This window comes from Myotis davidii, unplaced genomic scaffold (assembly GCF_000327345.1).
Source record: "Myotis davidii unplaced genomic scaffold, ASM32734v1 scaffold1182, whole genome shotgun sequence".
NCBI classification, from domain to species: domain Eukaryota; kingdom Metazoa; phylum Chordata; class Mammalia; order Chiroptera; family Vespertilionidae; genus Myotis; species Myotis davidii.
Window position 1 is genome coordinate 813241 of NW_006293525.1, and position 23983 is coordinate 837223.

The window sequence follows — 23983 nt, forward strand, 5'->3', positions numbered from 1 at the left end:
TGCCTGCCCCCCGCGCAGGGCCCCGCCCTGCCACAGCCTGGGAAGCCCCAGCCCAGGCCCAGCCCAGGCCCAGCCCCGGAGGACCACCGGCCACCACGCTCCGGCTCAGCCGCCACCCTCCCCGGCAGGGACGGATTGCTAGCCCAGGCCCTGCCGTGGCCCTCGCTCGTTTGTTCCCGCCACATCAGCGTGGCCCAGGGTTCGGCTCAGCTCCGAGCCCAGTGCGGGCGGCTACAAACGCCGCTGACTTTGATCTGCAGAACGTGTGTTTGCTTTCATTACAGGAACCGCAGAAGCTTCAGGACGTTTCGGTCCCCCCGGAGTTCCCTTGACAGTGAGCGTGTGGGAAGCCTCCGTGCATTCTCCTCCCTCCGTGGGCGCTCTCCTGTTGCCAGCCCCCCTCAGCCTCTAGCTGTAACGCTTCCTGGCTGTTTCTTTCCAGCCTTGACATGTGCAAATCAAGTGCCTCAAAATGTGAAAAAATGCAATGTGTAAGCCAAACCTATTTTCTAAAAGATTTTTATTATTATTGATTTTTAGAGAGAGAGGAAGGAAGAGGGAGAGAGAGAAACATCCATGAGAGAGGAACATCGATCCACTGCCTCCTTCATGCCCCGCTCCGGGGATCGAGCTCACAGCCCAGGCATGTGCCCTCACCAGGAATAGAGCCAGCAACCTTCCGGTGCACAAGACAATGCCCCACCACTGCACCACACCAGCCAGGGCTAATCTCTTTTAAAATTGACAGGTGTCTATGAAATGTGTCCGTGTTGTACAGTGTTTACCTCATGGTTTTGCTGCTGTTGTTCAGAACGAGCAGTGACTATTATAGTCAAAGTTAGTCCATGACAGAACGGATGGGAGACCCTGCAGCTCCAGGATGCACATGCCGACCAGCCGGCTCCGGGCTCCATGCGACCTCGACACCACTTGGGTCTGCACTTGGTTCCATGGCTCCCTGTCCGTGTTTTTCCTGAGCACCGATTGTTCACGTCCCCGGTCTATTTTCTAAAGATGGTCAACTGCATTCTTTCAGGTAAAAAGGGCTACTTATCAGATGGACAGAGGTTAACAATGAGCAGCATGCGGCCTCCATGAGAATGTGGGTGGAGTCTCACGCCCGGCAGCGGTTATCACAGCTTACGCCCAGGCGCCCTGGAGAGGAGCTAGCCTGGCCTAGGAAGTCTGGAGTGTGTGGGGCATGGGGTGTGGGATGGAGGGTAATTTAGCGGTCAAGCCAGAGCAGTGGCCACTCCTCCCACCTGGGACAGTGGCTGGAGATGGCAGCAGGGACCCCAACTGTGAGGTGTCTAAAGGGCCAGCCCACTGAGAGAAGTTGATCTGAAAAAAGGAAAGAGAAGCTTTCTTAGAGATGGCCGAGCCAGCATGTGCCCACGCCTCCTGCTTCCTCAAACCCCACTGAAGTGACCGTGGAAATGAAGGGTCATGTCGAGGAGGGTCCCGTCAGCACACCTTGGCGGCGAGGGCCGGCAGGACATTCAGAAGATGGAACCAGATTGAAGATGGAAATTAGCCAGGAACCAGCATTCCCATGCGGGCAGGAGGGAGAGAATCCGAAGCCTGTGTCTCCACGGAGGAACCCTGAGTTGTCACAGAGTTGGAGGCAGTGAGGCCGGAAGAGGGAGGCTCAGGGCTCTGAGAAGTGGGTGATGCCTGAGGAGTGGGCGCAGCAGGCTTGCTCTGCTCTGGGACATGGGTCCATGCTGCAGGCACGGCTTCTGACGCGTGGGCTCTGACAGGGGAGACCCCGCAGGGGGCTTGGGGGCCAGGGACATGGGCTGTGCCAGGCAAGGCCGCAGCCTCCTGGGCGGGGTCCTCCAGGGTCCACACCCAGAACGGAGGCCTGTGGGGTGCATTTCCGTGCTCCGCTCCTGTCCCTCAAAGAACCTGCCTCCTGCCGGAAGAACTAATTCCACTGGGACAGAAAAATGCGCCCATGTTCACATCCACTCAGCCCACCCCTAGCCAGACAGCCTGCCCACGCCGAGGGAGAGAACCAGCATTTGAGAAAACTGATGACACCAGGGCAGGTGCCAAACTCAGGATAAAGCCAACACTGTCGCTTTAAGGAAAAAGGGCTTTTATGAGTAATGGCAGAAAGTGACACCAGCCACTGACAATTAATACGCTCAGATGGGCGGCAGGGGACCCTTCGTGCACACAAGTAGAGCGGCGGAGACGAAACGTAGCAAATACCTTATGAACTGAGAACATGACTGTGCGGCAAACAGACCCTCCGTGGAGGTTCCCGCACAGGAAGCGCGGGGACGCGTGTGAGGAAGCTGGAGGCGGGCGCCCGAACGGAGGGAAGGTCCCTGGGGGGAGGCTGAGGAATGGGCACCAGCTCCGCATGGCACCATGACTGCTAGCCTGTCTTTATTTACTTACTGACTGACTTACTTTTACTGATTGGCTTTAGAAAGAGGGAGAAAGAGAGAGAGAAGCACTGACTTGTTCCACTTAGTCCTGCACTCACTGGGGACGTCTTCATGTGCCCTGACCAGGGATCAAACCCGAAGCCTTGGTGTATCAGGATGATGCTCTAACCAGAAATAATGTCTTTAAATTTTATTTTAAAAAAGTATATGAAACCTAGAGTGTGATGCCCTACTTACATTTCGGTAAAAGCAGCCACACAAAAAAGATATTTTCTGGCCCAGATTCAGAATATTTATCAATAATGAAATCTTTCTGAAGGAACTGGAAGTGAATACATTTCAGCAAAAATGAGAACAAAACTAAGGCAAAAATGCAGGCGATGTGGAATACAGAACGAGTGACAAACAAAAGGACCCAGGGCCAGGAGCTGCGCTTGACTGTGGAGGGCCGAGCGGAAGACGTGAAGGAGGCTGTTAAGACGTAACTCTTTTGAAAGAATTAAATTTACTCGGATGATATTGATTAATTACACTATAGTTTCAGGTAATCTATAACATCATCTGTATAGTGCACATGGATTTACCCCAGAGTCCATGTCCCTTCCTCACCATATATTTCCCCTCCCCCCTTCCCTCCCCCCCATCCCCCGCCCCCTCCCTTGGCAACCACCAGTGTTGTCTGCATCTGCGCAGTTGTTCGGTTTGGTCTGTTTGTCTGTTGCTTTCAGTTTTTCATTCCACACGTGAATGAAGTCACTTGGTTCTTCCCTTTTCTGCCTGATGGACTTTACCTACCATGACATTCTCAAGAGCCACCTGTGTCGTCGCAAATGGCAGCGTGTCTCCCTTTCGATGCTGAGTAGACTCCATTGCACACATCTACCACACCAAGAATTCAGTCTTAAGGTTCATGCATGACGTACAACAAACCCTCGAGCTAAAATCCCCGATGGTTTTTATAAATACAGGCGTTAGCTGGGAATGAAGAGAAGATCCAAAATCCTCTAAGAGAGGATACACTGACCACAAGCAAAGTACCCTGAGTCAATCCTAAACACTCAAAGCCAGAGGGAATTTACTGTCAGAGCAAAACTATATCCCACTCTGAACAACCAAGCGTGAGGGCGAACTAAGGACAGATTCGGGTAAAGGTCCAAGAGGAGCTTACCCTTCCTCAGACAGCCACCTGAGGGGGGGCTCCACACACCCCGGGAGGATCCACGAAAGGAAGATGCAGAATCCAGGAACAAATCCAACTCCAGTGGGGCAGGGATTCTCAGGACACTGATGAGTTTGAGCTCTAGAATCATCGCTGTGGGGGGTCAGGGGCACCCCACCCTCACGGACCAGGTGACAGGGAGCACCAATGGAAGTGATGGACCTCCTGACACATTGATCGGACTGAGGGTGTAATACAGATGGATTCGATCAATTTACTAAATGCTGAAATATTCTGTGTTGGAAGATTGAATTAAAATGCTGTTCTCCTTTATGATGATCATGATTTTTCACCTTTAATAATACATATACATGTTACTTTGATCAAAATAATAATTAAATTAAAAACGAAGAGATATTGGGGAGGAATATCTTAATTTTTCCAGATTATTCCCTATGCCAGTGGTTGGCAAACTGTGGTGTGGCTCTTTGGCCCCTTGAGTGTGGCTCTTTCACAAAATACCAACTTCTGTGATGGGCCATGAAGTTTCAATTGCACTGTACATGCATGCCCACACGTGGTATTTTGTGGAAGAGCCACACTCAAGGGGCCAAAGAGCCGCATGTGGCTCGCAAGCCGCAGTTTGCCGACCACTACCCTATGCGATAAAAATAATTTTAAAATACATGAAACTATGCAGACATTGACATGTATGTCTCTCGCAGAGAGGGGACCACAGAAAGGGGTGGGAGACTAAGGGTTGGTGACCGGCAGGGGTGTGAGGAGGCAGGAGCGGGGAATCCCACCAGGTCACTGGCAGGTGGGTCTAAGGGAGTGGCGGTGAGGGTCAGCTGTCCCTGTGAGGCCACAGGAGTTGCTCAGGTCTGGCCGCACCAGGGAACAGAAAAGGTGTCCTTGGGAAGGTGACAAAATCCTCGGTTAGTAAGTGCAGGCACTAGACTGTTGGACCAGACGGCAGAATTGATAGAAAGCACTGTGACCAGATATGAGTCTCCGAGGAGGTAATTTTTTTTTAAGAGTGGAGAAAGCAGTGCATGGAACTGTCACATGGGTGACCGATGCAGCGACGTAATGATGGTGACAAGCCCAGGAAAGAGAGCTCCGAGTGTTTAAATTAAATTATCCATAATAAAGAATTAGTGCTTTCAATCTCTAAAGGGTTTTAAAGTTTCAGAAATTCCCTCCCCAGAGAATATATCTACCTCCTTTCTTCCACTAAAGTAATCTATTTTTAGGCAACAGCGAAAAGAAAAAAAAAAAGTGATGATATCGGTCTTAATGTTCAGAGGTTTTTTTTTTTTTAATTAGTGGTTCTCTCATCACAGTTCCCACCATTTTTCCAGCATCTGTGGTATTACGGCTCCACTTTCAGTTTAAATGTGCCCTGTGGGCTTGTCTGGGGCCTCCTCTCCATTTACAACATTGTTTTTATAGGAAGAGGTATTTAAAGTAATTGAATTACAAATAAAGTGTGAAATGAAAACCATTTTCAATAAGAGAATTGGTACGCGAACATTTTTCTATTCAATAAAGAGCATCTGCATATTTTGGGGCCAATAGCTTACAAGTAATAGGAGAGGCAGCTGTCCCGTCAGCCTGGACTCCGCCTCCCTGAGGCCTGGAATCAGAGGCAGGGAGTGAGGTGAGAGGCCACTGCTCTGCCAGGCCACCTGCCCAAGTCCAAGTCCACAGGCAGGAATAAAATGGAAGTCATCTTTCAGGGACTCTGCCACCTTTTTAATTCTACTAGTAAGCAGCCTGGAGAGGTTGTGAAACCGGGAAATTGCAGGTGGTCTTTCCACCTCTCCTCCCGATTCTCCTCCCCGTCGTCCCATGTCCATACCACCAAGGCCACCCAGTGTCCTGGTGTCTCTCTCGATCATAAAGATGCAAGCAGCGCGACCCTGTAAGAAGACATAAAGTGACCATCGGGACGATGGGTTCCGATACTGATGAACCTGGTAGTGGGAGTGAGGTCTCAACACGCCCATTGTAGTTCTCGATACTCGACATATTCCTTTTGTTCCTCCTCTATTTCCCTTTTAATGTTTCATGGCAAACTAAATAGCTAAGAAATTACAAATGTGGAACAGCACATAATTCTTATTATTATGGTTAATTAAATAACACTCCCCGTGACATGTCATGGTAATTATCTCTCTTCCCCTCACGCTGCTCCTCCTGTTAATTTAGTTCCTAAATTTATTTCTGAACTGTGGACTTAATAGATGGTGATTTTAATGAGGTCTTTAAAAATGCATGTGTTGTTGCAAGGCTCACTCTTAAGGCTCGTTTTGAATGTGACATAGATTTCAGGTAATTTAAAGGTAATTTAAAGAAAAGCCTGACATTTCTTGGGAAATAATTGAGGAGATAATGGAAGTGGTGTTTGTTATTTAGCAAGCCTCGGCAATGGCCGTGCCGTACTGATTTCTAGTCACTGCGATCTCACCCGATTAGGTTTCCTATGTTGCCTGAGTCTGATCGCCAGCGCTCGTCCCAACACTGTGTGAGTTTTATGTGTGTGTGGTTCCGAAAGCAGCTCCCAGCGGAGCAGCCACACTGGCACTAGCCTCAGACCAGTGCAGGGCATCCGGGAACTTAGAGCCCTGGCTTCGCCATCCCCCACGCAGGGCCCACCCGCGTCTCCCCTGGCGCACAGCACCCCCTGAGGAGCCCACACGCTGGGGCAGTGGCTGACCGCGCCCAGAGCGCTTCCTCCAGGTGAGCTGTTCCCAAGGTTTGGCAGACCTGGTATGTCTATTTTTTATCTCATATAAAAACAAAAAGATATTTTAATTCAGGAAGAAGCAAGGGAAAATGACTTTGAATGTGGAATTACCTCTTGGAGAAGTGCAACATTGGAAACACGGTTCAACATTTGCCATTTCAAATCCGCCACCCTGAGCCAGTGGCGTGGATGTCCACTCCCGATGTTCTCCCGTCACGAGGCCGAGAGGGTCACGATGCTACCCCTGCTGAGCCCATCAGCAAACCCCGAGATGTGTTCTCCTCTCCTCGTTCACGCTCCGGTTCCCCAGATTCTAGGGTGACATTAGCACTTGCCTCATGGATTTTTTCCGTGGATCAATGAGCTCATGAATGAAAAGTGTTTGAAACAGCCCTGGCCCTTCGTAAGTGCTCCGGAAATGTGAGTTATTGTTATGACAGTTGTTCTTTACTGGCTAACTCGGAATACAAAATCCATGAGCGGGAAGGCACACACCTGGGCCAACCATGGCAAGGTGAGCCCACCTGGATGGGCCGCAGGCGGTTTACTCCACGATGCCAACCAGCCCTTGACCTTGTGTCGCCGGGTGCTATGTGCTATCTTCTGATAGTCACCTTGCAAAGGACAGTAGAGCTTACAGCCTTTGTGGTTCTAACCAGGTTTCTGAGAGCTGACCCACAAAACCCATGGGGAGAGAGACTCAATGTGCACCCAATGCCGTATCCCTGCCCTTCGACCCCCAACTCATTCGGTGCCATAACAGCTGGAAGCACCTGCAGGGTTTTCATTTCTCGAGTCCCACAGGACCCAACACGGGCATAGAAATAGGACTTAGGAGGGGAAGATATGAGAGAAAGAAGGGATGGTTGAGAGAGGAAGAAAGAACAGAGTTTGTGCTCAAGATGCTCTGAAGGTTCTTGGATCCCCTCCCGGCAGCCCTGCACCCCCTCCACCCCCTTTACCTCCAACCCCAACCAGTTTCTTCCAAACCTGCAGAAGCTGGGATGTGAGGGAGGCCGGCCCCCGCAGCCTAGAAGCCCGCTGTGGTCAGAGCACCCCATCTGGTGGGATTGTTTACGTTTGAGACACAGACAGTGCTCAGAAAGTCAATTTGGGATCACTCCCAAGATGCGGCTGGAAGGTGTTCTATTTCCGTGCGTGAACCCTCAGGCTGCGTGGCTGTGTTGTGTGTTTGGACACGTCCATTGCGACGGGCACAGCGCCCTTCTAGAGGCTGTGTGGCTCCTGGGGGCCCTCGAGCCCTGGGTTCTCCAGGGCTATTGCAGCAAAGACATGCTAACCCCTTTCCGTGGTCTTTTTACCCTGCAGCCCATGAAGAGTGCTGGCTCTCCTTTATTTCCTTTCTGCGTCCCCCCCTCCCCTGGCCTCTCTCACACGGTCATTAGGAGAACAGAGGCCCCGTCCTGCCTTCTAATTGGGTGTTTAGTGGGACAGTGTTTGAAAGCAATTAATGGGGAAAAACATTTTTGTCCTGTTTTATCAATTGGTCTTCAAGAAAAATGCCAACCAAGGCGATGGCTCTGTGTGAGCCAGGAAACTGCTGTCCTTTTCAGTTTTTCCCACGTCACCGCTTATTCATGTAATTCAGCCCCGAGTGACCGCCGGGCCAATTATCTCCCCGGGCGCAGGGGGTCGGCTCCCTTCAGGTTCCCCTTCACCCGACGCCTCTCTGGCCTTTCTTCTGGCTGAGCGCTGCGGTGGGAGAAAGGATGGATCCTCAGAAATATGTGAAGTGGCTCGAGAGGCTCCTTGGTACCTGTGAAGAGTCCCCTCGAAGGAGCTCAGGAGACAATGGCCGGTGGCGCCTGGCGGGACTGTATTTTGTCCACATGATCCATTTCACACGCATCCAGGCAGCTCCTGAATGGAGGATTAGCGCGAGTTTTCACCTCATTGAAATGAGGGATTCAAAGCAAACAAATAGGGCAAACGATTAGAATATGAAATTAAAGATTCTCTAAGACCCTTTGTTGCCCTGCAGGCCACAGTCACACTCAACCGCAAACAGGCAGATAGACGCACAGACCCAGGGCCCGGGCCCCGGCCCGTTTGATCTGACCGCACGTCGGAGACGCTCCTTACTTAATCCGCCGCACTCACCCAGGCAGAACCCGCACCCCTCCGCAGAATTAAAATGTAACAAATCTGTGTATTAGGAAACACGAGGACACGTCAGCTTTGAGATGAGTCTGTCTTGATGTTAAATCTAAGTGTTTAGTCAACCCAACGCTCACAAGTCAGTGTGGCAGCTGTGCAGACCGATCCAGGCCACACCAGCTATGATGTCGCTAGATTCCATCTCTGTTGGTCACAGTGCTTTCCTATGATTGCTGTAGACTTGGGGGCAATTAACAGTGAATGTACAAGAAGATTACACACAGACACCACGTGCACACACACGCCGTGCGAGTCCCATGGATTCACTTGCCAAGGGCTGCTTTGAGTAATATTTGAAGCACACTTTGAAAGACAACCAACTTGATGAGTATTTCCTTTTCAATAGTTTTGGTTTTATACAGTCATACTCACATCTGTTTTTAATGACTTAAATAACCTACTCATTTCCAAGCATAACCAGAATGTGGGCTCCATTTCCTATCCCAACCCCAACCCAACAGTATCAGGCATTGTTGCAATAAAACCAATTCTGCAAGGAAAACCGCCAGGGTATTTGGCTATGATGACTCGTCCTCATTGAAATGAGAAATTTCTGAGATGCATACTGCTTCATCTCCGCTTATCCGTTTGGTGTTGAGTGCCTACAGGATGTACAGCAAGTGGCTGTTTGGGGGGAGGGAAAACAAGCAAAGTGCCACCTTAGAAACCTGTGGTCCAGTGCAGAGGGTGGGTGCACATTGGAAGGCAACACCCTGGGGTTTTGTCACGTGTCAAGCTATTGCTGTTGACATTGAGGACAGAGTAGCTCGGTGAGTAGGAATCAGGCCTCTCCTGGCTTTGGGGGAGGGCGGGGGTGTTTGGGCGAGGACGAGGTTTGCAAGGGGAAGGATGAGGAGAAGAAAACCCACGCAGCCTGTGCGGGGAAGCTGCCACTGTGAAGAAATGAAGACCCAGACGCCAGGCCTCAGGAAAGACAGACCTAGCTGGAACCCGGCTGTAGCGCCAGCGATTCCCAGACACCAAGCCACCCCGGGCGCTGAGTCTACGAGCAGGAAACGGCGACCTGATGCCGTGGAGATGCGGGCGCACTGCGGCCTGCTGAGGGGAATGGAGCTCCTGTGGGCAGGTCCAGCGGTGCCTGAAGGGACAGTTAAGATGACATGGGGGGCAAGTGGAGAGCTCGGGCTAGGGACGCAGGTCAGGAAGTCAGCCATGAGGGGCCATGAGAGTGGCCAGGACATGGGAGGCGGTGGGTAGAGACCCTTAGCTCAACTAGACAGAGGCAGAGGATGGGAAGGACCAGAGGCAGAGCGGTAATGAGTGGTGGTAGGGGAAGCTCATGTTAGGGCTCTGAGGATGCTCGGCTGGGTTGCTGCCAGCCGTCAGGGGGGAAACTGTGCCCAGGGTGACCCTGCTGCCCACATCGCTGCCGGGCTCTGAGCCGGCATCTCCCACAGAGTCTACGGGTGCAAAGCAAACAAACAGCTCCCTTTGCCTTAAGGTGACCAAAATGCAGTCTCTCACATAGAAAACATCCTTTGGCTTGTGCCAAGCATTTGCCTGGGGGCGATTCGTGTGCCCAACAGATTAAATGTTGATGTCACAGGAACAGTTACTTTTCTTAATGTGCAGAAGACCTACTCTCAGATGACATTGGCCAAAGACAGAATACTTTGCTTCTACAAACTAAAATGATACAGAGACTGAAAAGCAATGCATGGATTTGTCTGCAATCAAAATCTGCACAACTTGAAATTTAAAAATCACTTTGACCCCCTAATAGAGAGATGCAAATCAAAATGACAATGCGGTATCATCTCACACCTGTCAGGATGGCTATCACCAACAAATCAACAAATGACAAGTGCTGGAGAGGATGTGGAGAAAAAGGAACCCTCTGGCACTGCTGGTGGGAATGCAGACTGGTGCAGCCACTATGGAAGACAGTATGGAGTTTCCTCAAAAAGTTAAAAATGGAATTCCCATTTGACCCTGTGATCCCACTTCTAGGAATATATCCCAAGAAACCAGAAACACCAATCAGAAAGGATATATGCATCCCTATGTTCATAGCAGCACAATTTGCCATAGCTAAGATCTGGAATCAGTCTAAGTGCCCATTAGCAGATGAGTGGATTAGAAAACTGTGGTACATCTACACAATGGAATACCATGCTGCTGTAAAAAAGAAGGAATTCTTACCATTTGCAACGGCATGGATGGACCTGGAGAGCATTATGCTAAGCGAAATAAGTCAGTTGGAGAAAGATAAATATCACATGATCTCACTCATTTGTAAAATATAATGAACATAAACTGATGAACAAAAATAGATCCAGAGACACAGAAACATGGAACAGACTGACCAACCTCAGAGGGAAGGCGGGGGGTGGCAGGGGGTTGGGATAAGAGATCAACCAAAGGACTTGTATGCATGCATATGAGCATAACCCATGGACACAGACAGTAGCGGGTGAGGGCATGTGCTGGAGGCAGGGAACCGCCAGGGAGAGGTCAGTGGGGGAAAGGAGACTCATGTAATACGTTCAACAATAAAGAATTAAAAATAATCAAAGGAAGAGCATACCCTTGGGTGAGGCTTAACAAAAGTAAAGATTAAAATCAGTCCACAGACCCGCCTCTTTAGACATAAACACTTTTAAGTGCATTAATTGTTCTGAAGTTTTGAAAATAAATTCAATTTTAATTAAATAAAATAAAATTAGTAATTTATCAATTTCAAAATAAATATATTTTAAAAAATTTTACGTAAATAAATAAAAATAACTTTGACCCCAAGACACGTGAAACTCCAGGTTCAGGAAGTATGGGATGTGTCAGACGGGCCTGAGGAAGCAGCTGGAGACTCGGTGCTGCTGCACGCCCACGGCCATGACCTCGAGGGAGGTCTGTTCCCTCATCTGTGAAACTGAGGCGGTGGGACCAAGAAGTGTCCTGTCAAGGCCACTCCTCATCCCAGACATGTGACGGATGTCACTAAATGAACCATCACACTCCTTTCCCCTAGCCGTCCAGGTAGTCACGGAGTGACACCAAGACAGAGCCCCCTGGCCGTGCCAGGGCCACAGTGCAGAGATGTCCCTGGGCGCTGACACCTGTCACCCTGTGGAGCCTCCACTGGGAACAGGAAGTCCTGGGAGCCGACGGGCCCCACCCCATCTCCTCTACCCCACCTTTCCCACCTGCCGTAGCACCTCACGCTGTCCAGCGCCGCAATTAACTCAAAGACCAGCTCGGGTCTCACGTAACACCGTCTTTCACTTCACTTACGTGTTTTAAAATTCTGTCCCTTCCTCCCCTTGGGATGTTCCCATGTGACATGTGAGAAGTGGGTGTGAGTTTAAAGGGGCTCGTTGGGCAGGGAGGACATACTTGCCATTTCCAATCCATTGGCCACTACAGGAGACCGCTGGCAGGACGAGGGCCCTGGAGCCAGAACAGGCCACACACAGCTTCCCGGACATGTGACTTCACAGGGGCCTGCGGAGCAGCGATAATGACAGTAAATATAAAAACTCGACTGTGGCCTGTTTTACTGGGCATACATGCTGAGGGGAGGTACAATGGGGAATTGTGTCTTTTTAAAGCAATTTATACAATAGGGTTTTTAAATGGCTACACCACTTTAAAGAGGAATTTAAAACATAATATATTACCATTATGCACCAGCTATCAGATGTGATCAGCAATTGATGGACATATTTTTAAGTACTGTTGGCCTATACCAGTGGTTCTCAACCTGTGGGTCACGACCGCTTTGGCAGTCAAACGACCCCTTTCACAGGGGTCGCCTAAGATCATCCTGCATATCAGATATTTACATTACGATTCATAACAGTAGCAATATTACAGTTATGAAGTAGTAACGAAAATAATTTTATGGTTGGGTCACAACATGAAGGGCCAGAAGGTTGAGAACAACTGGCCTATACCCATTCAAGCTTATTATCCATGTCGCTAAGATAAACAGTTTGTAAGGAAACAATATCAATCTAACAATTTTTAAAAAAATGTTTTTATTGATTTGAGAGAGAGAGAGAGAAAGGGAGAGAGAGATAGAAACATCAATGATGAGAGAGATCATTGATTCGCTGCCTCCTGCATGCCTCTCACTGGGGACTGAGCCCCAAACCCCGGACATGTGCCCTGAACAGGAATCGAACAGGCAACCTCTTGGTGCACAGGACAACACCCAACCAGCTGAGCCTCACGGCCAGGATGGACACAGTCAGTGACGTACTGCCCTCGGCGCATGCTGGTGCTGACGTGTAGACACAGGGAAACGATACCGTGAGCTGATGGAGAATCGCAGGAATGGGGGTCCCTGCAATTAATTTCAGGTCCAGCGCATATGTTTGAAAATGACACCTGTATGATCCCTGGTTCTGACATAAAGGCCAACAATTCCACTTCAATGCTTACCTGTCAGCTTTTCTCATTTGCTGTCTTTCTCAGTGTTAAATGTAATGTAAACTGTTTTCTAATAGCAATGAGGAGACCTGGTTCTTTCTACATCTGCCATTAACCAACAGGGCATTTTAAGGCAAATAACTTAACTCACACACGTTACTAAAATGGGGAGGGAGCACAGCACAGTTCCCCCCGGGACATGGGGGGCAGAGGGGTAGAGAACACCGGCAAGGCCACTTCTACGGTCACAGGGGCAGCATCTTCCGTATGGTGTTTCCATGTTAAGAATCTTACAGTGTACATGAAGAATCGACATGAGACTTTTGAAGACAGCATCATACACTGGGGATCCCTGGGCTGCATTGGACTAATGATGTGTCAGACCAGACATCTTGATGAAACGTCTCCAGATAAGATGTTTTGAAAATCTGGATAAAACAGAGCAAGCACCTTTTTATTTTATTTTACTTATTGACTAGAGGGAGGCCCGGTGCACGACATTCATGCATGGGGGGAGGGGAGCGGGGGAGTGTCCCTCAGCCCAGCGCCCTCTCGCATCCGGGAGTCTTCAGGGGATGTCTGAAGCTGGCAGTGGGACATCCCCCAGGGGTCCTTAGCACTGCCGTGGAGGCAGGAGAGGCTCCTGCCACCACAACTGTGCTCGCCAGCCATGAGCCTGCATTGAGCATCTGCCCCTGGTGGTCAGTGTGCGTCATAGTGAACCGTCAATTTGCATATTAGGGTTTTATTATATAGGATTGACTAGAGAGAGATATCAATTTGTTGTTCCACTTATTGATGCACTCATTGGTTGACTCATGTATGTGCCCTGACCTGGAATTGAACCCGCAACCTTGGCATATTAGGATGATGCTTTAACCAACTGAGCAACCCAGCCAGCACATGCAGAGCTGAGCTAACAAGAGAGCTCAAATGGTCTCAGAGACCGGAGAGGACGCTGAGAGGCAGAGAGATGTGTTGACCCTGACGCCCTGTCTCAAAGAAGGATTTCACCCCAAATACGGGGCCCTCCCATGAAGTAGAATGTGCCCTCAGGGTCCTTTGCTGGCCAGGAACCTGTAGGACATTTAAGAAGGAACCTGTCACAAACATAGGAGGAGGGTTGGTAGACCAGTGGGAGATGAGGAGCTGGAGGGATCCGCAGCCGTGGGAAGCCATGGGTGGGGTGAGCCACAGAGGCAGGCGGTTCTCCAGGAAACACAATTGAAGGGGCTGGCTCATGCACAACAATGCCAGCAGGGCAGGAGGGAGCAGGGGAGGCTCTGACCTCTCTCTCCTCTTCCCTTCCAGCTCCTGCCTGGACTTCCACGCACTAAGCACACCTGGAATCTCAGCGGGCAAGGGCTCTGGTGCTGCTGTCAGGGTCCACCCCGCACCCTGGGGAAAAGAGGAGGATGGGTGTCGGGAACGGCCCAGAAAGAGCAGCCGCACAGCCACATGTTTTGGGTGCTGTGAGGGCGTTCTCACCATCTGTAGTTCCTGCCCCAGGGAGGGTGTTCTCACCACCTGCAGCTCCTGCCTCAGGGAGGGCGCTCTGAACCCTGGGGTTCGGCAGGAACTAACTTAGATACTGGTCAGAAAGTCCTGAGCATGGCCTGGGCACCAGAGAGAGTGTATAAACACCAGTGGATCTCATTGTTATTGCACCAATTTAGCCTTTTTGACAAGATTGATACCAGAAACTGTCTCAAACTCTCGGCAAATATAAGTCCTTTACTGTCAGTGGTGACCTGATCCGGGGGTTTTCATCGTCCCGTTTACACATGAGGAATAGGGCCCAGATGCTGCGCAGCCTGCTCAGGCCTCACTGCTGGAGAGGGCGTCCGGCGCTCTCACCCGGATGCGTGTGTGTGATGGCGATCCAATTTCCTTCCTACAGTTTTGGTAGAATTACCAGCATTACTAACCTTCCAGCATCTTCTCAGAGAAAGACTTTTAAATTTCTTGAATTCCATTTCTTCAATACTTATAAACCTATTGACATTTTTATATCTGTTTTGTGTCAATTTTTGATGTTTTATTTTCTTACAAATTTATTTCATCTACTTTTATAAATTGACATAAGATGGTTCTTTAAAATATTTTTATTCTAAAGGATCTAGAGAGATGAATTCTACATTGTAGCATTAGAGACACCTTTCATGAGGTTTATTGATTATCTTAATCTTTACAAAGAATCAACTTTTGGCTTTTTGATCCTTTCTATTGCACATCTCCAAGTTTATTAATTTATGTTTTTTTTATTTTTACCATCATCCTCCTTTCTTTGGGTTTAATTTGTTGTCATCTTCAAATTGCTTAAGATAGATACTTAACTTACAGATTTTTAGCCTTTTTCTCTTTAAAAAATGCATGTAAGCTCCTAAATTTTCTCTGAGCAAGGCTTTAGCTGAATCCTGCAATTAAAAATATTTTCAAATTTTCATCATGACATATCCTTTAACTCAGAGATTATTTAAAGTTTATTTCTTAATTTACATATGAATGTGTGGAGATTTTTTTAAGTTATAATTATTACTGATTTTTGGTGTGAGTAAATTATGGTCACAATATACACTCTGTATAACTTTAATTCATTGAAATATATTGAGACACCCTTGTTGTATGGCTAGAAGACAGTTAATTTTTGTTGCTGTTAATCCTCACCCAAGGATATTTTTTCCATTGATTTTTAGAGAGACTGGAAGGGTAGAGAGAGGGAGAAGGAGAAGCAGAAGGGGAGGGGGCGGGAGATACATCAATTGATTGCCTCTTGCACTTGCCCTGACTGAGGCCGGGGGTTGAACTTGCAAACTTGCAACCCAGGTACATGCACTTGACCAGGGAACCTGCGACCCTTCATTGGGAGGGCTGATGCCGACCATTGAGCTACACCATCAGGGCAAGAATACAGGTAATTTTTATAAAGCTTTTTCACGTGTTTGAAAATAATATGGAGTCATCAGGTGAAGTGTGTAAAGTGTATCTACCAGATCTAGTAGAACTGTTTTAATACCCACTGACCTTACAACTTAAATAAGCATTTTTAATCATTTCATAAGTTGTTTTGTGAGATAATGAGAGAGACGTTTTTAAAACCCTCCCTGCGGTTTTAATTCGGAGTCTCCATGTCACTGTCGGTGTGTCCTCACTACAGTGGGCTCTGTCAGCCTCTCTCCATCTCCAGGCAAGCCAGGCTGTTTACCAGCGTAGAGCATGCCCATGTCCTAGCGCATGGGCTCGTGGGTTTAATGTTCACGTTGATGCTGATGGAAATAAACACACCACGTCTGTAGTTCGTTTGTTCAGTTCGGGTTCCCAACCTTTCTGCGCTCACCACCCCTCAGAGTCTCGGGAGTGTGCCAGGTGGCCCCGACAAGACAGCGAAACTCAGTCCGTAGCTAGTTTCATTTACCCAGTAGGTCCAAATGGCCTGGCCAGGACAGAGGGCCTCGGGCCTGGGAGCCTGCGGGGCCGCACAGCCGCTCAGGACTTGGGATCGATTAGACACCACCCTCGCTTCCAGGCCCCAGGCTCTCCGCTCTGCTCCGCATCTGATCCCCGCAGCAGCCCCGAGAGTGGCCTCACAAAATTACCATCATAAGCCACGTGGGAATCTAACAGCGGAACCGGGGACCCCTCTGACCAGGACTTTGCTCAAGGCCTGTCGATGTTACTGTCTCCCAGGCACCCCTCTGAGCTGGCCCTGGCATCCCAGGGTTCCTCGGTGCACAGTGTGGGAACTGTGGGGTTGGCACTTGCAAAAAATCTTTTTTCACCATTTAATTCTCAACCTTTCTGCCCCCTTACGTGTAAGTGTGTCCCCTGTAAGCTATTGTTGGCTCCTGTTTTATTTTTTAATCCCCTTAAACATTCTTGGCCTTTTCATTGAAGCTTGCAAAGCCCTAAATGTTCATGTCCCCCACCCAAGCTCACCAGCGGAAACCCTGACCCCGGCATCGCGGCACTTGGAGAAAAGGTTTCCACACCCTATCAGCCATCTCGACCTGCCTGGGCTGACAGGGCACTCCACCCACAGGCACGGGAACGCGCTTCCCAGACGTGGAGTATTTACCAAACAGACCCCGCTCCAGCCGGAGAACAAGCCTCGTCAAATGTAAAAGGCTGCAAAACACGAAGCGTTTCCTCTGACTAACACAGTGAACCAGAATGCGAACAGGAAGATGTAGGGCCGTCCTGGAGCGTCTGGAAATGAGACAACCTATGTCTAAGTAATAAAAATAATTAACAGGCAGAACTAGAAAGCAGTTTGAAATGAAGGAAAATAAAAACATAATTTAGCCACATTTGTGGGGTGAAATTAAAGCAACGATTTGAGAAAAATGTCTGCTCAATGCTCCAACAGGGAGCATCAGTCTCAATAGTGGAAGGTGAGACGTTCCCGTGGAGCGCCCCTGAGGGGATCCCTGACCCCAGTTGCCACTGTTATTCAGCCCCGTGACTGAGCCCAGCGAAGCATGATCGCAAGATAAAGAAATAAAGGCGCCACCTTGGGACGAGCGGGAGCTTCCTTATTTGAAGATGGCGGACCGTCTCTGCCGAGCACCTTACGGAATCTTACGCCAGATTCTGAGATGAATAACGAGGTAAGCAGGTTTGCAAACAAGTCAGGGCAAGGCTTCCACACAAAGAGCCAAAGCAGCCCGGTGGGGGCACGAGCAGTCTCTTCAGCGAACGGTGCAGGTGTGGTGTGTGAAAAGGAGACGTCCCGTCTTGCCTCACACAACACACAGTTCACTTGACGTGGATGGGTTGTTGCCTGATTGCACCCAAAGTGCAGGCTTTCGGGGCCCAGAACACAGGTGGTTCACTGGGTCCCCTCGGCAGGCCTGTCCCCAAATCCACGGAGCTGTCAACTCTGCACACGCGTGTGCACACGCAGCCATGCAGGCTCTGTGCTGCTCCGCTGGAATCAGCAAATGTGTGCACATGTGTATTGCATGAGTGTATACATGTCCATGTCCATGTGCATATATGTGTGCCTGCGTGTGCCCGCATGTGTTCATATGGATCTGTGTCTCCGTGTGTCCATGTGTGTATATGTGTGCATACATCTGTCTGCACATGTGGGTAGGGTGTGTGTGTGTGTGTGTGTGACCATGTGTGCATATGTGTGCCTGTGTATGTCTGCACATATGGGTTCGTGTATGTGTGCAATGTGTGTGGAGCATTTCTATTGTTCCCAGCACAAGGTTGGGTCTCCGTTACCTGGTCCACTACTCTTGGGAGTAGCTATGCTTCCCTCTCCCAGCAGTTTCTGCAGCAACAATGACACTTGTTGATTTACCTAATCCCCGCCCCCCAGCACACTGGTGCTTTCAGAGGGCACTCGCCCTTCTCTGCTCCGCCAGGGTCCGTGGGTGTGGGTCTCCCCAACCCGCTCTTCGCCTCTCGCTGCCCCTTCACTGACTCCCCAGGAAGGAGGAGGGACGTTTATGAGTTTATTGTTCTTTTTCACAATCTCCATTAAGCCATGCTTTATACAAATTTAAAATTGCTACTCTGGCTCCTTTTAGCTTCACATTTCTGTGGGATATATCATTTCTTCCTGCTATATTTCCAGGTTTTCTGGGCCCCTTTAAATGTAAGTCTTGTTAATGACTTATTTTGGGGTCTCATTTGTTGATTTAAGAATCTAAGAGTCTTTTTTCTTTTGATCAATGAGTTTTAACCATTTACACTTATGTAAATACTGTGATATTAGGCAGCTTGTTTTCTCTAATTGCACATTTTTCACTTATAAACATTTCTTCTTAGTGCTAATTCTCTTTTTCTGACTTGCCTTGACATTTACTTGACATTTACTTGACATTTACTTGAAAGTTACCTGGTCGGGCTCCTTTTATTTTTGTTATCACCAACCACAAACTGTTTGGACCTACTACCTGCGTATCCTATATAATAAAAGCCTAAAATGCAAATTGTTCAACCGTGAATTTGACCAGGAGTTTGACCACTGGCTATGATGTGCGCTGACCACCAGTGGGCAGTGTGGAACATGGCGGGCATCGGCAACACCGGGCTGGCAGCGGGTGGCAGTGGAGGCGCTGCCAGCCCTAATGGGCCCCGATGAGAGCGGGACCACAGTACGAAGGTGGAGCAGGTGAGTAGGTGGCACCAGGCCAAGGCAGATGCGAGCAGGGGCCAGATTGCCCCACAGACGGCTACCAGCGGTTGGCAGGCCCTGATTTCCTGATCGGGGCCGGGCCCTGGTCTGGGAAGGGGACCTGGGGGTGGGTGGAGGTGACCAACCTCCTGGGGTGCCCAGGTGGGGGGCTGCGACCTCTCACTGGCTACCTGGGGGCGGGGTTGGCATGGAGGGAGGTGTGGTGAGAATGCAGGGTGTTCGCTGAGCTCGCTCACTTCTCCTGCTACCCTCCCCCGGGATGCCAGGGCTTGCATGCCAGGGAAGCCCCCACGCTCAGGTGCCAGGTGCCCGCGCGGAGCCCACCCCACACCCCCGTGGCCTCTTCCCAGGTGAGCTGGGCTGCAGCCGCTGGGACTGCAGGGGCTGGTCGGGCTCCCCATGGGTTCACACAGGAGCCAGTCTGCAAGGCTGGCTGGGAGAGTGTGCTGCCCCCTCCCCCACCCACCCCCCTGGCTTAAGTGCTGGCGCTGCTGGGCAGCCCAGAGGCCCAAGCTGCGCCCCAGCCCACGGTGTCCAGCCATGCTCACTACATCTCTGCATGGGGACTTGGGTGCCGTGACTCAGGCAGAGGGGGGCACACGAGGGCCCAGGGCCCAGGTGCTGCCAGAGCCCAGAGGTCAGCTGGGACCCGCCCTTCCACGCCAGACGCTTGTGCTTCAATTGCTGACCAGGTCAAGGGACTGCACCCGTGCATGAATTTTGTGCATCGAGCCTCTAGTTTTTCTTTAAAAAGGTTTACAACTTGTCAATATACGTGTCTTTCATGTCTTCAGAGAGAGATAACATACCCACACTGACACTTTGCATGATGTATCAGTTATTCATTGCTGTATAACAATTTATCCCCAGATCTAGCAGATTAAAACCACCATCACTTTTGACTTCACAGCTTCTGTGTCAGTTAATACATTCCTTTCCTTTCCTTGCCAAGTAGGATTCCATCACGAGAGATCCACATGGTGCATCATCCGGCTGTGGTGTGCACATGGTCATTTCTAGTTTGGGGCTCTTAGGAATAGAACTGCTATGGATAATCGTGGACCAATCTTTTGCATGAAGGTATATTTCCATTTTGTCTTGAGCAAGTACTTAAAAGTGGAATGCCCAAATATTCTACTTTTTTGAAAACTACCAAACTATTTCCTGAAGTGTACCATTTAACATCCTCACCAGCGATGCATGAGTGTTCCCACCCTTTACATCTCCCCCTACACAGTATGGTCAGTCTTTTAGCCAGTCTGATGGACAGAACAGATGTAATGATGGTTTAATTTGCATTTCCTAATGCTTCATTCAGTTGAGCCTCTTCTTTTGAGCTTATCTGCTGTCTGTATACACTGAGCGGCCAGATTATTATTGACCACCCCATCAGTACTTCGTTGGGCCACCTTTTGCCTTCAATACTGCGGCGATTCTTCTTGGCATTGACTCCACGAGATGTTGAAAGGTGATGCGAGGAATCTGACACCATGCCTGATGAATAGCACTGTCCAGTTCTGAGATTTGATGGTTGTGGAAAACCAGGGCCAGAGATTGAGCCTGCAGCTGAGGTACATGCCCTTGACCGGAATTGAACCTGGGACCCTTCAGTCAGCAGGCCGATGCTCTTTCCACTGAGCCAAACTGGTTCAGTCCCTCATGTTCTTGAAACCACTCCTGCACAATACGAGCTTCGTGGCATGGCACATTATCTTGTTGGAAGAAGCTATCTCCATTGGGGTACACCATCAACATGATAGGATAAACTTGATCAGCAACAATACTTAGGTATGTTGTGCTATTCAGATGTTTATAATGGTCTGGCCCTCTAGCAACTTCAGCACGAAATTATAGCTAATTTGCCTACAAATGTCAGGTGGTCATAATAATCTGGCCACTCGGTGTATATTGCTTGGTGAAATGTACAAATCTTTTCCCATTAAAAAAATGTTGCATATTTTCTTACTGTTGAGTCTGAGAGCTCTTTATATATCTTCATGAGACAAATTGTTGGTCAGATACATACTTTGCAAAATTTTTCTCTCAGCCTGTGACTGGTTTTTCATTCTCTTAAAAGTGTCATAAAAGAAAAAAGAACTTTTTAATTCTGAGAAAGTACAATTTATCCACTTGTCCTTTTAGGGATCATTCTTCAGGTATGATTTCTAAGTACTATCCGCTTAGCCCAGTGATGGCGAACCTATGACACGCATGTCAGAGGTGACACATGAACTCATTTTTTTGGTTGATTTTTCTTTGTTAAATGACATTTAAATATAAAAAATAAATATCAAAAATATAAATCTTTGTTTTACTATGGTTGCAAATATCAAAAAATTTCTATATGTGACACAGCACCAGAGTTAAGTTAGGGTTTTTCAAAATGCTGACACGCCGAGCTCAAAAGGTTCGCCATCACTGGCCTAGCCCAATAACACAATTATTTTCTCTATGTTTTCTTCTAGTTGTTTCACAGTCTTTAGTTTTACATCGTCTATGATTCGTTCTCGTCATTTTTTGTATGTGGTGTGAGGGATGGCTGTTTTTTCTTTCTTGCATATCAATGATTTCAGCAACACTTGTTGGAAGGATAATCTTTCCCACTACATTGCCTTTGATCTTTCACCAAAATCAGTCTTCCACTGATGTGTGACTTTACTTGGGACTCCTTATTTTCATAAATTGATTCATCTTCTATCTTCAGTCCAATATCATGCTGTTTTGATTACTGTGGCTTTATAATAATCCTTAAGATTGGGTTGGGTTTGTCTTCTAGCTGTGTGCGTTTTATTGTTATTGATTTGATATTCTAGATCTTTTGAATTTCTATATGAATTTTAAAATCAATTTAGCAATTTTTTTAAAAAAATTAAAAAGCAGGTTGGGGTTTTGATTGGGATTGCACTGAATCCACAGATCAGCTTGGGGGGAAATAGTATTTTAACAATATTGAAGCTTCTGACCCATTGACAAGTAATGTCTCTTCACCTGTTTAAGACCTGTTCCTTTTCATGTGATGTCTCTCTCCTCTCCCCCATTTTGATTGCTCTTAATATTTTCTCCTTACATTGATTTTGAGCAATTTGAATATGACTTTTCTCAGTGCACATGTAAAAAACATTGCTTGTGCTTATTAAGCTTCTTATTTCTCTGGGTTTACAGTTTTCTTCAAGTTAGAAAACTTTGGCCATAATTTCTTCAAATGTTTTTCTTTCCCCACTCCTTTAGGAACTTCAAATTCCCACTGATCAAGGGGCGGGGCTTGTTCCACTGACCAAGAGACGGGGCTTATCCCACTGATAGGGGGCGGGGCTTATCCCACTGATAGGGGGTGGGGTTTGTCCCGCTGATTCTGGTTTCTCTCTGTTTCCCTCTGGGCAGCTCCCATGCTATCCCGGTCTTCTCTTCAGCCCTCAATTGGCCATGCATCCGCCCATGGTATTTCATCTCAGATACTCTTGTTCTCACCTCTAGGGAGTCTCTCTTTATGGAAGTTCTTTCGTTTCAATGTCCCTAGTGTTTTTAGATCTTCAGTGTCTCTACTTGACTCTCCAGACGCATGGACTGTGGCTGCAGTGACGACTTCAATGTCCTTCTCCCTGTGCCGGTGTCTTGTCAGTCTCGGATCAGATTTGAGTGGTTGTGTGTTCTCCTCAATATGAACCCAGTTTTCCTGCTCTTTGGACACCTGGTCGTTTGAACTGAGAGCCACACATTGCATTTTACCTTGTTGGTGGCTGACATTTTCGTATTTCTATAAATCTTCTTGTGCTTCATTCTGGGCTGCAGCTAAATGGCTTGTAAATAATTTGAGCCTTTTGGCGGGGGGTGGGGGGGGGCGGTTGGAGCAGAGCCCAGTGTCTTCCGGGATATGCCCGGGCCCAGGAGCAGTGCCTTTCTAGGCGGCGGGGGTCAGGCAGGGCTGGGCCCCGTGAGCCAGGTGCTGTTCTCTCCGGCCCTGGCAGTGTTGGCCCTCTGGGCCCAGCACCCTCACACCTGTGTGCTGACTGACACCCAGGCCCACAGGGTTCTTTCCTCTGGTGTGGTCCCCGGACCTCCAGCCCCCCATCTCCATGGACTCCTGGCTCCTTCTCATTTCAGGCAGCCCCGGGTGCCTTCCCCTCCCTGGGCAGGGAGCTGAGGCAGTCAGAGGGCTCACCATCTATCTCCGTCTCTCGGGCACCGTCCTTCATCGCGGGTGACTTCCTGAAAACCCTGGTTTTGTGTGTGCTGTCGGCTTTGTTTTCTCTTCCTGGTTCTTTGGGTTAAACCACATCCTTGTTCCTCCACCTCAGCGCGGAGGGAGCCAGGAGTCCTGCTCACAGCTGTTGCTCCTGCACCCGGAGGCCTCGCGCATTCACGGCACCGTCCTGGGTCTCTGTGTGCCCCCCCTCCCCCCAGCACGTGCCCTGAGCGCCTGTTTCCCTCACTTCTGGCAGCTTTGCAGGCTCAGTTCTGGTCTCAGGATCCTCGCTGCCTAACAGTGGGGAGCGGGGAGCATGCGGAAATGCGGCCGAAAGTGCTCTCTGGGGGGCTGGGTGGGGAGCGCAGGCTGGAGTCCCTGGCTGTGGCCTCATTGCACTGGCCCTCGTGTCCCCTCCAGAGTCAGCCAGGGGGTCCCCATGGACACGGCAGCACCTGTTCCTCTCAGGGACAGCTGCACCTGACTCTTGAGTTGGACAAGGGGTGGGAGAGACACTCGGGGTGGGTCAGCCAACAGGGCACGTGACTACTGACGGCTGACCCTGGGCCAATTTCCACTCTTCCCGGAGGATCTTCCTTTCCCGCGTAGTCCCCTGGCACAGCAGCCTCGCACTGCAAAAGCCGCTCAGAGCGAGGCCGGGGCAGCAAGGATGCCCAGAGAGACCTCCCGCCTCCCTTGGCAGCTCCTGGCCTTCTCGGGCAAGCGCTGAGCTCTGGGCCCGCCCCTGTGTGCCCACCTGAGGCCAGGCTCC